The 12,846-nt window shown below is 46.3% G+C and overlaps 1 pseudogene across 1 annotated transcript; it reads right to left on the bottom strand.

Annotated features, from left to right (window-relative positions):
- Positions 1 to 8,259: 8,259 nt before the first annotated feature.
- Positions 8,260 to 11,623, bottom strand: LOC123783571 (T-cell surface glycoprotein CD1a-like; annotated as a pseudogene). Its single transcript, XR_015726414.1, has 6 exons — positions 11,471 to 11,623; positions 10,801 to 11,067; positions 9,853 to 10,131; positions 9,377 to 9,654; positions 8,960 to 9,050; positions 8,260 to 8,812 (listed from the first exon to the last, which is right to left on the bottom strand). The product of XR_015726414.1 is annotated as a T-cell surface glycoprotein CD1a-like (transcript).
- Positions 11,624 to 12,846: the final 1,223 nt, after the last annotated feature.

The raw sequence follows: 12,846 nt of genomic DNA, 5'->3' as shown, positions 1-12,846 counted from the left end.
AAAGGTGTCATGCTCTATGCTTCATTCACCAACATATCTCACTGAACACCGTTTTAAAGACCTTCCCGTAGTGCTCTGTGTAGAGACCCACTTTATTTTTAGAATTCCAAATACCTGTCTCAATTTTCCACCATTAATTTTGTTTGGTTTATACTTGGTTAATAAGAAAGTTTTAATTTTGCAAAGTAAAATTCAACAGCTTTTATTTTTTATTTAATTTTTTCCCCCAAAAAGTCCATCCACTTTTTACACTTTGTGGCACCAAAGTGACAATATGCCAAACAGTGGAACAGTCCACGTTGCCCCCATTCCTCCTGGACACGCCCATTCCTGTTCCCTAAGTGTGGAGAGCCCAGGACCCTTGCTCAGCAGGACCTGACTTAGTTCCAGGGCCCTGGGAGGGACCAAGCCCTGGGAGCCTGAAGCTGGCGGGGAGGGACCCCGCAGCCCCCTCAGGCCCCACTGCTTCAATGGAGTGGAGTATATATATATTGGGGGGGGGGGTGAACAACTACCACAGGCCATTTCTTTCCAAGGCTCTGCAGTTTCCAGTCTGGGAACTTAGTTTAAGAAATAATTCCCCACCAATGGGTCATAAAAAATATTCTGCTTTGTTACATGCTACTAATTTTGTAGTGTTGTCTTTTGCATTTATGACTTTATTCCATTGTCAATCAGTCTTTGCTCTACTTTTTCAAAAATGACTTAGAAGTCATCTATTCTTCTATATAATATAAAAAAGTAAGCTTAGTATGTACCTCCAGAAATCCAACCGGAATTTTAATTAGGGATTTACAGAATTATAGAATAATTTAAAGAGAATTATAATTTTTTATAATAACTCCATCTATATAACTCCAATTAATTTGAAATATTTTTATGATCTTTAATAGTTTTTATAATTTCTCTGTAGACTTCTTGCATATTCTTTCTTTAGCTAATTCTTAGCTCTTTTATACATTTTGTTGCTATTATAAATGGGATCTCATTTTACCTTACTTGTTCTTGTTGCTTGTATAAAAAAGTGCTGTTGATTTTCTAATATTTATTTTGTGCCTAAAGAACTTGCTACATTTTGGGGCACGTGGGCAGCTCAGTCAGTTAAGCGTCTGACTCTTGGTTTTGGCTCAGGTCATGATCTGGGACCGAGCCCAACATCGGGCTCCCGGCTCCGTGCAGTGTCTGCTTGTCTCTCTCCCTCCTCCTACCCCCTCTCTGCTCACACTCTCTGTCTCTCTCTCTCAAATAAATAAAATATTTTTTTAAAAAAAGAACTTGCTACATTTTTATGTTAGGCCTAATTGTTTGCTTTTTACTACACTAGTTTCTAGGTAGAAATCATATCATCTCAAAAAAAAAAAAAAGATAACTTACTCTCTTGAAATCCTTATAATTTTTATTTACATGTTAAATTTTTATCTAGATAAGTTCCTGACCTCTCTTATTACTCCCAATATTTTGGTTATTTTTAATTTTCTTATATACAATCATATGATCTGCAAATAATTTTTTTTCTTTAACTTCTATTTTCATGCCTCCTTATTTCCCTTGCTTGCTGGATTACGAAGGGCTTGTAGTATTCCACAGAAGGATGAAGATTCTAGTGGGCGGGCATCCTGTCCATGATTCACTGGAATGTTTTTCAACCTTCAGAATCAAATACGTGTCATAAAGGCTGTTTGCAGCCACGTTTCCCTCTATTCTGCATTGGTCAGGTTTTACCAGAGGTGACATTTAAATACATCAAATTCTTTTTCTGTAACTCTGGAGATGATTATATAGCTTTATTTTCTTAATCTGTTAAAGTAAGTGATTCTATTAAGAGATTTTTAATAGTAAACAGTTCTTGCATTCTATGGATAAATCCCACTTCATCTGGTGCTGGTTTCTGTTTGCAAATATTTTGAGTCTATATACCTAATTTCCCTGTAAATATGCATAAATGAGGTTGGCAGATAGCCACTGTTTTAATAATTGTTTTGTTTTGTTTTGTTTTCTGGAAAAAGCCTTGCTGGCTTTGGTGTCATGACGATTTTGCACTGGACAATTAGTTGCGATTGTTTTCTATCCTTTTCTCTGCCTGGAACGATGCATGTGGAGTGTGATGACCTCCTGCTCCTCTGGTTTGTACCTAGGACCCTGTGCAGCTAGCAGGAAGTCTGACCCTCCCTCCTGTTCCTTAGCAAGCGTGGTGCATTCAGACTTTCTCCCTCTTCTAGAATCCTTTAAGATACAATTTTATCTATAACAAATGTGTTGGTGTAAATCATAAATAGCCTGTTCTTACTCAATCTATACGCCGTCTCTGTAACATGTCTACTTTCTCATATTTATTACTCTTCTGATCAGTTCCGCGAGAGGTTTTATATTTTTACTAATTTTCTCAAAAGGCCATCTTTGGTGTTGTCCGTCACTTTTACCATTTATTTTGTTTGTTTTGCTTTTTCTTTTAACTTTTAGTGCTTTTAAGTGAATTCTACCTTCTAAAGTTTTACTGATTTAGTCCTTTTTCTAGATTCCTAATTAAAATCTTCATTCATGGTTTTAGTCTGTCTTGTTTACAAATTAGTGCCTTTGAAGCTGTAAATTCCCCCCCAATACTTGTCACTTCACTATCATTTTGAGCCAGAAAAACAGAGGATGTGCTTACCAATGGAAAAGCGACACCTGCCAATAGGACTGTGAAAACCAGTCCTTAGTGACCACTGTTTAGAAGTCCGGAATAGTTAAAACTGAACAAAGGCAGAAACAGATGGGTGTGAGGCCAGATACGCGCCTTGGTCACGGTCCAGGTCTGCATCCCATCACAAAGACTGAAGGACTGAAGTTACAAGTCACCACAGAAGAGGGGACAAAGCATAAGCAAGTCATTTCTGAAATGTAGAGACCACAGCAAGGATCAAATTCACCAATGAGTGTTCCTAGCCCCAAACTAAAGTCACACAGAAAGTGGATTTCACGGCGCAAAAGGCTAACACTAACTGTACTGATACATGCCCTGCGGTGGCTTCTCCTTTCTTGCTAATGAGGAAGCATGCATCTGTGTGCAGACGTGTCCAGCCCTCACTTGAGAAGAAATGTCCTTTCCCTTCTTTTTCACTGCAGGTGCTCGTCCTTGCTCTGAAGTTCACTCTTAATCTTTCTAGAATGAAGAAATTCCCCGGACGCTGCATTTTGCTGTGGACTTGGCCAAGTAAACTTCCTCTCATGTGAGGTAAGAGAATAATTTTTTTAAGGTGACCACAAACAATTAAAATAATTGAAAATTAAAGGATTCATAATGAAATTATTATAGGTAGTAAACAAAAAGATTCATAAATGTGATCACGCAATGATGAGTTAACTCTTCTCTCATGTACAAAGCTGACCGTAGCCATCTGGTCACATCTGAATGTCCTAAAATTTTTAAAAAATGGCTCTCCCATGCCATTAACAAGTTTGTAACAAAATTAGGATCTAATGAGTAAATTAGGAAAGCATCACATACTAACTAGCTTCACACACTTTTACTATTCAACACAACTTCACATTTTGAAATCTCTTACCTTTCAACTTGATCACATTACTTTTATGTCCGGCAGTCAGGAGAGGGACACAGAGTGGGGACACGATGTCCAGAACTTCCACATCTGCAGGGTGGGAGTGGCTGCCATGGCTTTTTCACCTGCGTCCAGTCAGCCCCTGGAAGCTGACAAGCCTGCCCCTCCTTCCAACTGCCAGGTCCAGAAAGTTAACGTTTCAGCTTCTCCTTTCTCCCATGTCCAATCACAGACTGGCCTCCCATCTGTACTATAGTCCAGACCCTTCCATGAGAGGATCTCCCAGGGGACATTTCCATCCCTTAAAGATGAGCCACTGTGGCTGAGGTAGAGACCATCTCGGAAACCAACAGGGATGCTTGCAGGGAGGGAGGAAAGCCCTGTCCACACCCGTGTGGGCGTTCATGAAGCCTGCTGTAGGGAAGGGAAGAAATGGTTTTCAGAGATTCTGTAGAGAATAACCTGGCAAAGACAAAAGCTGGGACAGAAAATCTACAAAGATTTCTCAAGTTTGCCCCTGCGTGATTAAATGCAAACATCAAAAAAGGAACAAGTTTGGACGAAGAGATTATTCATTGTATCTTCAAAATCTGGACACAGAGCTGCCTCCCATACACAGTGGAACCACTCACAGAGAATATGTTTACCATGCAAATACGAAAGCCCGAATACGCGATGATATGGATGAGCGAATGGATGTATTGGTCAGGAAGAACTCCACAGAAAATTTCTTGCATGTTGAATATTTAACTGTCATCGCCATGACACTTCCCGATGTATCATGTGCTGGTGTAGCTTGTCCTCTGGTCTCTATGAAAACCTTGGAGGAAGAATTTCTGCCAGTCACTAACCAGCAGCAGACCCAGCACTTCGATGCCTGACCAGTGTTTGCTAGAAATCCGTGAAAACACCCAGGACAGGGATTGATCCAAATGTCAGGGTTAACACGCAAGACAGGCTAAGAGTGTCACAAGAGGAGGACACATGAAGAAAAAAGCATACAGGCAAAGAAAAGGAATAGAGAATATTTTCAAAAATCCAGGGAAAGGAAGAGGGAAGTGAGGAGGAAACTTCCAAGGAAGAGAGACATTAGCCCAGTGTCCCCCATGGGCCACATCCACGTCCATCAGAGGGCAGCTTCCAGTCACTAAGGATAGAAATCCACCTTGTTGGGCTAAAGCCTCGTGGGGATTGTACTGGCCGATGGAACTGGGGAGCTCAGGGTCGGTGGAGTTCCAGCCCTTTCTGTGGGTCTGTGTGTCTGCCTTCGCTTTTCTGATGCTTTGGTTTTGTTGTTGCTGCTGTTTTCACCGTCACTGAAGTATGGTGACAAATGAACATTGGGCCTCTGGACAGCATGCAGCATTCCAGCTGCCCAGGAAGGAAGGCTGGGAGGCAACACGGGCCGTGCAGGACCGCACAGGCTCTAACAGGTGCAGCAGAGCCTGTGACGTGACATGAACGAAGGTCCTCCTGAGGAAAGTCTTCCAGCAACTCCTCAGAGAGGACGGCCTGAGGAACCACGGGAGCCCGGGGCACATGGGGCGTGCAGGATGCTGACGCTCACGTCCTTACCTGAGTGTCTCCAGTGACGGCATGCAGCATTTTGGAAGGAAAATGCAGAATTGGTCAAGAAACTTGATTTGAAGCAAACCATGAAAATTAATATTTTATGTAGCATTCATCACATGTTGGAACACTTTAATTGACATTTTCTTTTAAAAACATAAAAAGAAGTAACCACTGAAGTTTGGTGTATGTGGACGTGGTGACATGATGCCCACGACCAAGCCAGTTGACTCGGCCACCACCTCACATCCGGAGCTCTTCTTTTATCTTTTCTTTTGTATTTCTTTCTTTGGGTGAGAACACTTGGGATCTACCCTGTTGGCAAATTTCATGTATCCAGCTATTCTGCCTTCTTGCATGCAGACTACATCCTCAGGCTTGCTTCTCTGGTGCTGAAAATGGATTGTACTTATTTCAGGCTTCATACCCTGACCTTATCATCCAAAACAAGAGAGAACATGTCTTTCCCTTCCATGGACCACAAGTATCAGGCTCCATGTGACCTGTGCCCCCTGGAGCAGGTGCCTGGCCCTGAACCATCACTGTGAATGATACAAGTGGCCTCTATCTGATGATTGGCCTGACCTGCAGGTTACCTGTCCATCCTTTAACCTGTCTCATTGACAAGGATTCTTTCTCCTGGTGTCCTCAGGCTGATCAGAGCCCAAGGTTTCACATGAGGGTGGAATCAACCAACCAAAATCCACATGGTGGCCATGTGAGGATGACAAGGTGACTGGAAATTAGAGAAACAGCCAAGCAGTCTGATTCAGGCAGGAAGATTGCAGAAGTCCCCATGATTTGCTCTTCCCATTCCCATATTTTCATCTTTGCCACACCTCCCATCTCAACGTTATTTTCCAGAAATGTCCACATGTGTAGGGCCAGGAGCCTGCATGTGGTCCCTCTGGACATTTTCCAGGCTTGGACCCCAATCTCAGCCCTAAAAAAAAAAAAAAAAAAAAGAACTAAGTCCCTGTCCCCTAGCTCAACCCACATAAGTTGCTGACTAACTGGGGCGCCTGGGTGGCTCAGTCATTAAGCGTCTGCCTTCGGCTCAGGGTGTGATCCCGGAGTCCTGGGATGGAGCCCCGCATCAGACTCCCTGCTCTGCTATGAGCCTGCTTCTCCCTCTCCCACTCCCCCTGCTTCTGTTTCCTCTCTTGCTGGCTGTCTCTCTCTCTCTGTCAAATAAATGAAATCTTAAAAAAAAAAAAAAAGTTGCTGACTAGCAAACTGGTTAGACACAACAATGAAAACCACAATCCAATCAGGAAAGCCAAATTTTCAAGCTACAAAGACAGGGAAGACCTTTTCGTCCCCACTACTTGACACTCGGGATGTCCCTGCTGCAGGTCAGAGCCCGAGAACGGTTTGTGGAGTTAATTAATGAAACCGACAGTCACTGAGGTCTAGCCGTGGCGTCTCCACTCGCACTGCCGTGGGCGTCGTCAGTCACAAAGGTCCATGTTCATTATCACGGAGTCTGTGTGTGCTGACGGGCTGCCTGCTGATGTGGATTTGAACTCCAGACACATGCGCTCACCGCTCGTCATGGACACGTGGAGTGGCCTGACATGAGTCAACCACAGATGTTCCACACCAAGGTTGGGCCAAGTGCCCTCTGCCTTCCTGTGTTAATCCCCACATTGTAAACACGTGTCCTCTTCATGATCCATTTGGTGCCACATTTTTTGCACCTCTGTGGTCTTTCTAGGTGATTTCAGTGTTGAAAACGGCCCTGAAGCCCAGAGCTGCAGGGTTGACTGGTGTCCTAAGCACAGAAGACGGGGTGTGCCTCATGACACCTGTGCAGGAGCCACTCGCGCGGGCCCCTGATGCAGAGCTGTGGGCCCTGAGTCTGGTGGTGATGAATGAACAGTGCAGTACCTCCAGGGAAAGGAACAGGACATTCCTGACATCAGTGCGGAGCCACACCAGAGAGCGCTAAAGGAACGTCTAGGAGGCTATGACGACACCATAATGAAACCAAGAAAAAGGGGGAAAGGAGCTTTGTTTTTGGATTCATGAGATGGTGACCATTTCTTTTTGTTGGTCTCTAAAACCATCTTGGGCAGCATAGCTGTGGGGCTGAAAGCCAAAGACCCTGGCAATCACGTTAGCCAAGCTGGGAAACGTTACACACTTCGGAGCTGGTACTGCAGTGTGGGGAAATACTCCATACAATAAATTATTTACAAATACATACATATTAAAGAAGCTATCTTTATTTTTTTTTAACATTTTATTTATTTATTTGAGAGAGAGGGAGAAAGAGAGAGACAGAGCACAAACAGGGGGAGGGGCAGAGGGGGAACAGAGAGGGGGAAGCAGACTGCCTGCTGAGCAGGGACCTGGACTAAAGCTCGATCTCAGGGTCCTGAGATCGTTACCTGAGCTGACAGTAGCAGCTTAACTGACTGAGCCACCCAGGCGCCCCAAGAAGCTGTCTTTAAACAGGAACACATGAAACCAGGCTGGGTGGTCATCAGGTGGCAAGTGTCATGAGCAGACGCACCCAGCAACCCAACCCCACAATTCCCCCGGGGAGCAATGGCTCACTGTCACGGACTCCATGTCCTCAGGACAGTAACACGGCAGCCACGGAAGCCAGAAGGCACTGTATGCAGTGTCCTTGCCGGACCCCATTCATTCCTGACCACGACACCCCTGTTCTCTCTCCTAGAGCGTCCCTTTCCCTTCAGCGACACACTGCACTGCTACCTCTGACATCACATCTTCGCACCTGTGAATCCCCTGCTGATTTTGCTAAAATGCAAGTTGTGATTCAGGAAGTCAGCTGAGGCCAAGACCCTGTATTTTTAAAAAGCCCCAGGGGGAGAGCTCTGCTACTGCCCTGAATCCAACACACATCAAGGGGCCGAGTCCTGCCTTTCTACTGAACTCAGAATACTGGGACCAGCAGATGCACAAACAGGTTTGTGTGGCTAAATAATGCAAATCTTCACAGAAGACGGGTTTCTACTTAGGAGCCTGGAGATGTCAACAGGGACAGGGCAACTGGGGACTCCCTTGGCCATGTGATGAGACTTTAACAAGAAGAGCATCAACCATCTCAACTACTACAAACCTGTCAGGAAGAAACAGAAGAAGAAAAACCTATATATTTAGCATGAATTCAATGCAGATTTTTATTAAGGGCATTTTCCTCATGTCGGTGAGACCCCTGGCAATGTATACAAATATTAAGAAGACATGGTCTTTGCTCTCAAGAATCCTAAGAATTAGAAGGGAAAAGGGTCCTAACGGGCCCACTTCCTATCTATGCCGGGTCTTAACAGGGGAAAACAAGCTCCGGGGTCAGGAATAGAATTGTCAAAGCACAGGAAAAGACGGTGGAAATTCTCACCAGGCAGACACTACTTCTACTTGTGAATCAGGGAGGACTCGCTAGAGGATGTGACTTCTGATGCCTGTGACCCATGGAGTGCTGGGACTTCATTTTACCGTGAGTTAAATTTTGAGACTTAAGTTCCAGAACCAAGTCAGAACAACAAATCGCCCTAAATTGCACAGAGCTTATGTTGACAACTGATCGTTAAGCAGAACTGAAGGACAAAGCTGCACACAGACAGCCGCAAGGACGTCACCACTGAGCTGGGTTTAGGTAAGTACTGGAGCCTGGGCTGCTGGGATCTCGCTCAGAACGGAGGTCAGTGCATGGACATCTCCAGTGTGTTTTCCTGGGAGGAACAGAGGAGGAGTCAGTCTGCAGCAGGTGGCGGTGAGGACTGCAGAAGGAAAGAGCAATGGGAGCACTAGGGCTGAGGACAGACTGAAAGGTGGGGAGACACATGGGAAAGAACAGGAAGATGGCTCCAGGGACTTACCAGCGTTTCCAGAGCCACAGTGCCAGACCTGCCAGAAGCACCAAGGACACTATCACCGCCAGGAAAACGAAGCCCATGGAGTGGGGCTGCTCTGTGGGTTTGGAGCACAGACGGTGTCATTTCCCAACAACCCTGGGTTGACCTGCACCTCCCTGGTCCTGCTTGCTCTGCTCACCCTCTGCCTCACCAACTGCCCTTCCTCTTTTCACTTCTCTCATCCCTCCTCAGAGATGGACCCTTTACCCAACCCTCTACATCCTCCCACATCTGTTTGACTTCACTCTCAGCTCTTCCATTTCTTGGATTACCGATTTTTTGAGTCACTTTTGGTCTAGCAACCCACATTTTTCATCTGGTTCTCCTGCTCTCTGGAACACCACTCACCCCTTTCCCAGATGGGTCCCAGCTCTTTCTCACCCCAGTAGAGGACCATGTCCTGGCCTCCTAGACTGCTGTGTCTCACCAGGCATGACAGGCCAGCCACCTCCTTAGCCTCCACTTCCAGGATCACCCGAAGATACCACGTCCCATCAGCATGGGGCAGGACGTCGCTCGCTGGGTGCCCCGCTGCTCCTGCTCACCCCGCATCCACATCACCCACACGGGCTTGGGGTAGAAGCCAGAGACGTGGCACACCAGCAGCAGACGGCCAGGACCTGGACTGGGGCCAGCAGACAGCCAGGCCTCTGGCCTCACTGCAGACACAGGAGATATTCACAGACTGAGAGGGTAGATCTTCACATCACTTTAGATGGACGCATCATTCCACGTCAAGAAACCTGTTACCATTATCCCCTCTCCCTGTTGACTCCTTCCTTACCCTGAATTAGAGGGAATGGTACAAATTCATGAATGCAGAGTAGAGAATTCATGGAGGAGAGACCAGGACTGACCTTGTCGCTGGAGATATGCCTTCCCAGCATCGAGAAGACCCAAGAGGAACCAGGGGCAGGAGTCAGTGAGGAGTTTGTGTACTATTTCGCTGGACACATGGTACTGATTGAATAGTGTGCAGACCTGCTGAGCCCTACTTCCTCCCTCTGGAGATGGCCACCATGATGTGTTCTGGAAACTCACAAGATCTGATCCTTGATAAGCAATCCTCATGAAGCCGACTGATGCTTCTCCAAAGTGGGAATCACAGCCTAACACCAGCTGTATCTGGAAGGGATCTGGGGAAGAGATACTGAATTATAGTAGGGGGAGTGGAGGAGATGAAATGAGAGGAGTGCAAGCCAAGGATGCTGGAAGTAGAAGGGTAAAGTTGGGGATTGGAGGGAATGAAGCAAAGTTTGGCTTGAGGGGAGGCTCAGACCAAGGGTGGTCGCAGGAGGCAGAGGCAAAGATGAATGATTGAGGAAGTAGCAAATGTTGGAAGAGAAACACGAACAATGTGATCAGAGAATAGGGAAGGACTCAGCGGGGGAGCTGGCATAAAAACAATCTAGGGTGAGGGGAATGCAGTGGGGTACAAGGAACACATAGACATTGCTGATGGGACTGAATGGGGGAGAAAAGTACAGTTCAAGGTCAGTCACAAGTGAGGGAGCAAGGGTGCCTGGTTGGAGGCCAGGGAAAGGGGTGGTCATGGGAAACACTCGTGGGAGACATGAGAGCACAGCCCGTGGTCAGTGAGAGGAGTGGAAAGCTGAAGAACATGTGAAGCTTTTCAAGAATCAGGGTCTGGCTTCTACCCCCTGCCCAGATGGCTGTGATTCAGTTTTCAGCTAGAGAGAGGTGAGGTTCAGAAGCCAGTGGAGTTCATTTCCTAGAGAAAGAAGGAACTCAATGAGACGCACATGCCTCCATGTACAGCCCAACCCAGAGGGAAATGGACTCACATTCAAGCTGCCATTCAGTGACATGGTTATGATATATTGAAGGAGATCTAATGGAGTACGTGTAGAATAACTTTTCTGCTTCCATCAGTTCCTCGTTGCTGAGGTTGCCTTTAGACCAAGGCTGCAGGTAAGTGAAAGCACCAGTCTTGTTGTCCCAGCCATGAGTCTGCAGCTCATCCAGCCAAGCTGAGCCTTGATTTTGCGTCCAGGAATGGTTGTAAAAGGATGTGGTCAGGATGATTCGAAAGGTGATTGTCTCCTGGAAGTCTGTGGGAAAAGGACAGATAAACGTTGGATGTGGAGAGCATTGGGAAGGAGAGAGAATTGGAGAAGGTGCCAGGGAGGGGAACCAAACTCTGGCATACAGGGAAGCCATAGTTGCCTCGGGAGACATGTGCTGCCCTGGAGCCCCGAGCTTCACACACATCCTTCAGAAGAGCACAGGGCCTGGGGCCGGGTGCACTCAGGAAGGAACCAGGCTGACACTCTGTCTCCCCAGTTATGCGCTGGGGAACTCACACCATGAGTGCACACACACAGACACAAAAATGCACACGTACAGACACACACAGAGATGTACACACAGACACACATAAACAGATACAGACACATACACATGTACACACACGCACACACACCCGTAGCCACTGGGCAGGGCCAGAGGTCTCACCATCTTCACTGCCACCACCTGGGAGGAGAACCACGAACAACACAAGTTGCAGGAACAGCATCGTATCTGCAGATGTTCTCTCTTTCTCCGACAAAGTCAGCCTTTGACCTCTTTTCTAACAAACCTACCCACACACAGCACCTCTCTTCTGACTTCCTCCACACACCAGCCTTCCCTGAGTCTCTGCGACAATGCAAATGTGCTCCTCCTTCAACCCTGGACACCTACTCAGACTCTCACTTCCCCTCTTGGCCTGACTCTCCTCTCTGGCCTCTAATTTCTCCCTGTCAGTCCTCCCGGTGCATTCTGCTCCCTGTCCCCTAGTTCAAATGCTACATAATGAGTCCCGTGTGGCATGAAAAATGACCCTACCTCTCCTACATTTTCTTCTCATCCAGACAGTAACCCATGAAAACACGTGGCTTCTAGCACCCAGCCCAGGACCTGCTGTCACTCTGTCCCTCCTGCCCTTGTGACACCCCCCAGGTATTTCCTTCCCCATCTCACACCCACCCCAGCTCATTCACATTCTGACTTCTCCCTGCTTGTGTTAAAAACCAAAATCAACCAGGTAAATTTGAAGATCGAATTGGTTTTGTTAAGCGATTCAACAATCAGGCAGCATCCTGTCTTGCGGGCAGAGGGGAGTTCTGAGGAGTGGTGCCGCTGGGAGGATTATATAGCAGGGGATTTGGCAAAAGAAGAGAAAGGACTGTTTCAGGGAAGGTCACCTTCCTTAATTGGGAGAGCAGGGGTGTTATCATGCAGATGACCTCCCCTCCTTGGGGATGGAGAGGGCCCATGTGACAGATCGCCTCACTGGGGCTGACCAGACAATTCTTAAGGGACAGGTGAACATTTCAGGGGGAGATGGGAACTGTAGTTAGGTTAGGGATTAAGTAACGTTTAGAGACTTGGCCTGGACCAAGGCACCATTTTGGCCTCATGGGTTTCTTTTCAACCGTTGTCCTATTTGCTTCTCCAGATTCCCCCATGATTGCTTGTGTAACAGTATCAGCAACCACCAGTTCACCATGATTCTTAGGGGGGAACAAGTAGCCATCACAGAGACCACAGGACATTGAAACATCTGCAGAATACCTCCCTTCATTCAGACTTGCATTAATATATATTCATTCACCAGTCACCTAGCACCTGCCTGGATGCAAGCACCATGCTACACTCGTGAAAATACAGTGTTTGCAGAGCAATCACTGTATGCAAGGAGCTTTGAGAGAAGAAAAACACATAACCCAAGAACTACACATTTTTATTGTTCTGAATTACTTTTTCTTTGTTTGGTTTGTTTATTTTAAGATTCAGGAGAGTTAACATACAATGTTATGTTACTTTCAGGCATACAGTTTAGGAATTCA

This window comes from Ursus americanus, chromosome 2 (genome assembly GCF_024610735.1).
Source record: "Ursus americanus isolate L20-20 chromosome 2, mUrsAme1.1.p, whole genome shotgun sequence".
NCBI classification, from domain to species: domain Eukaryota; kingdom Metazoa; phylum Chordata; class Mammalia; order Carnivora; family Ursidae; genus Ursus; species Ursus americanus.
Note: the sequence above shows the minus strand (reverse complement) of the source record. Positions and strands in the feature narration are given on the sequence as shown.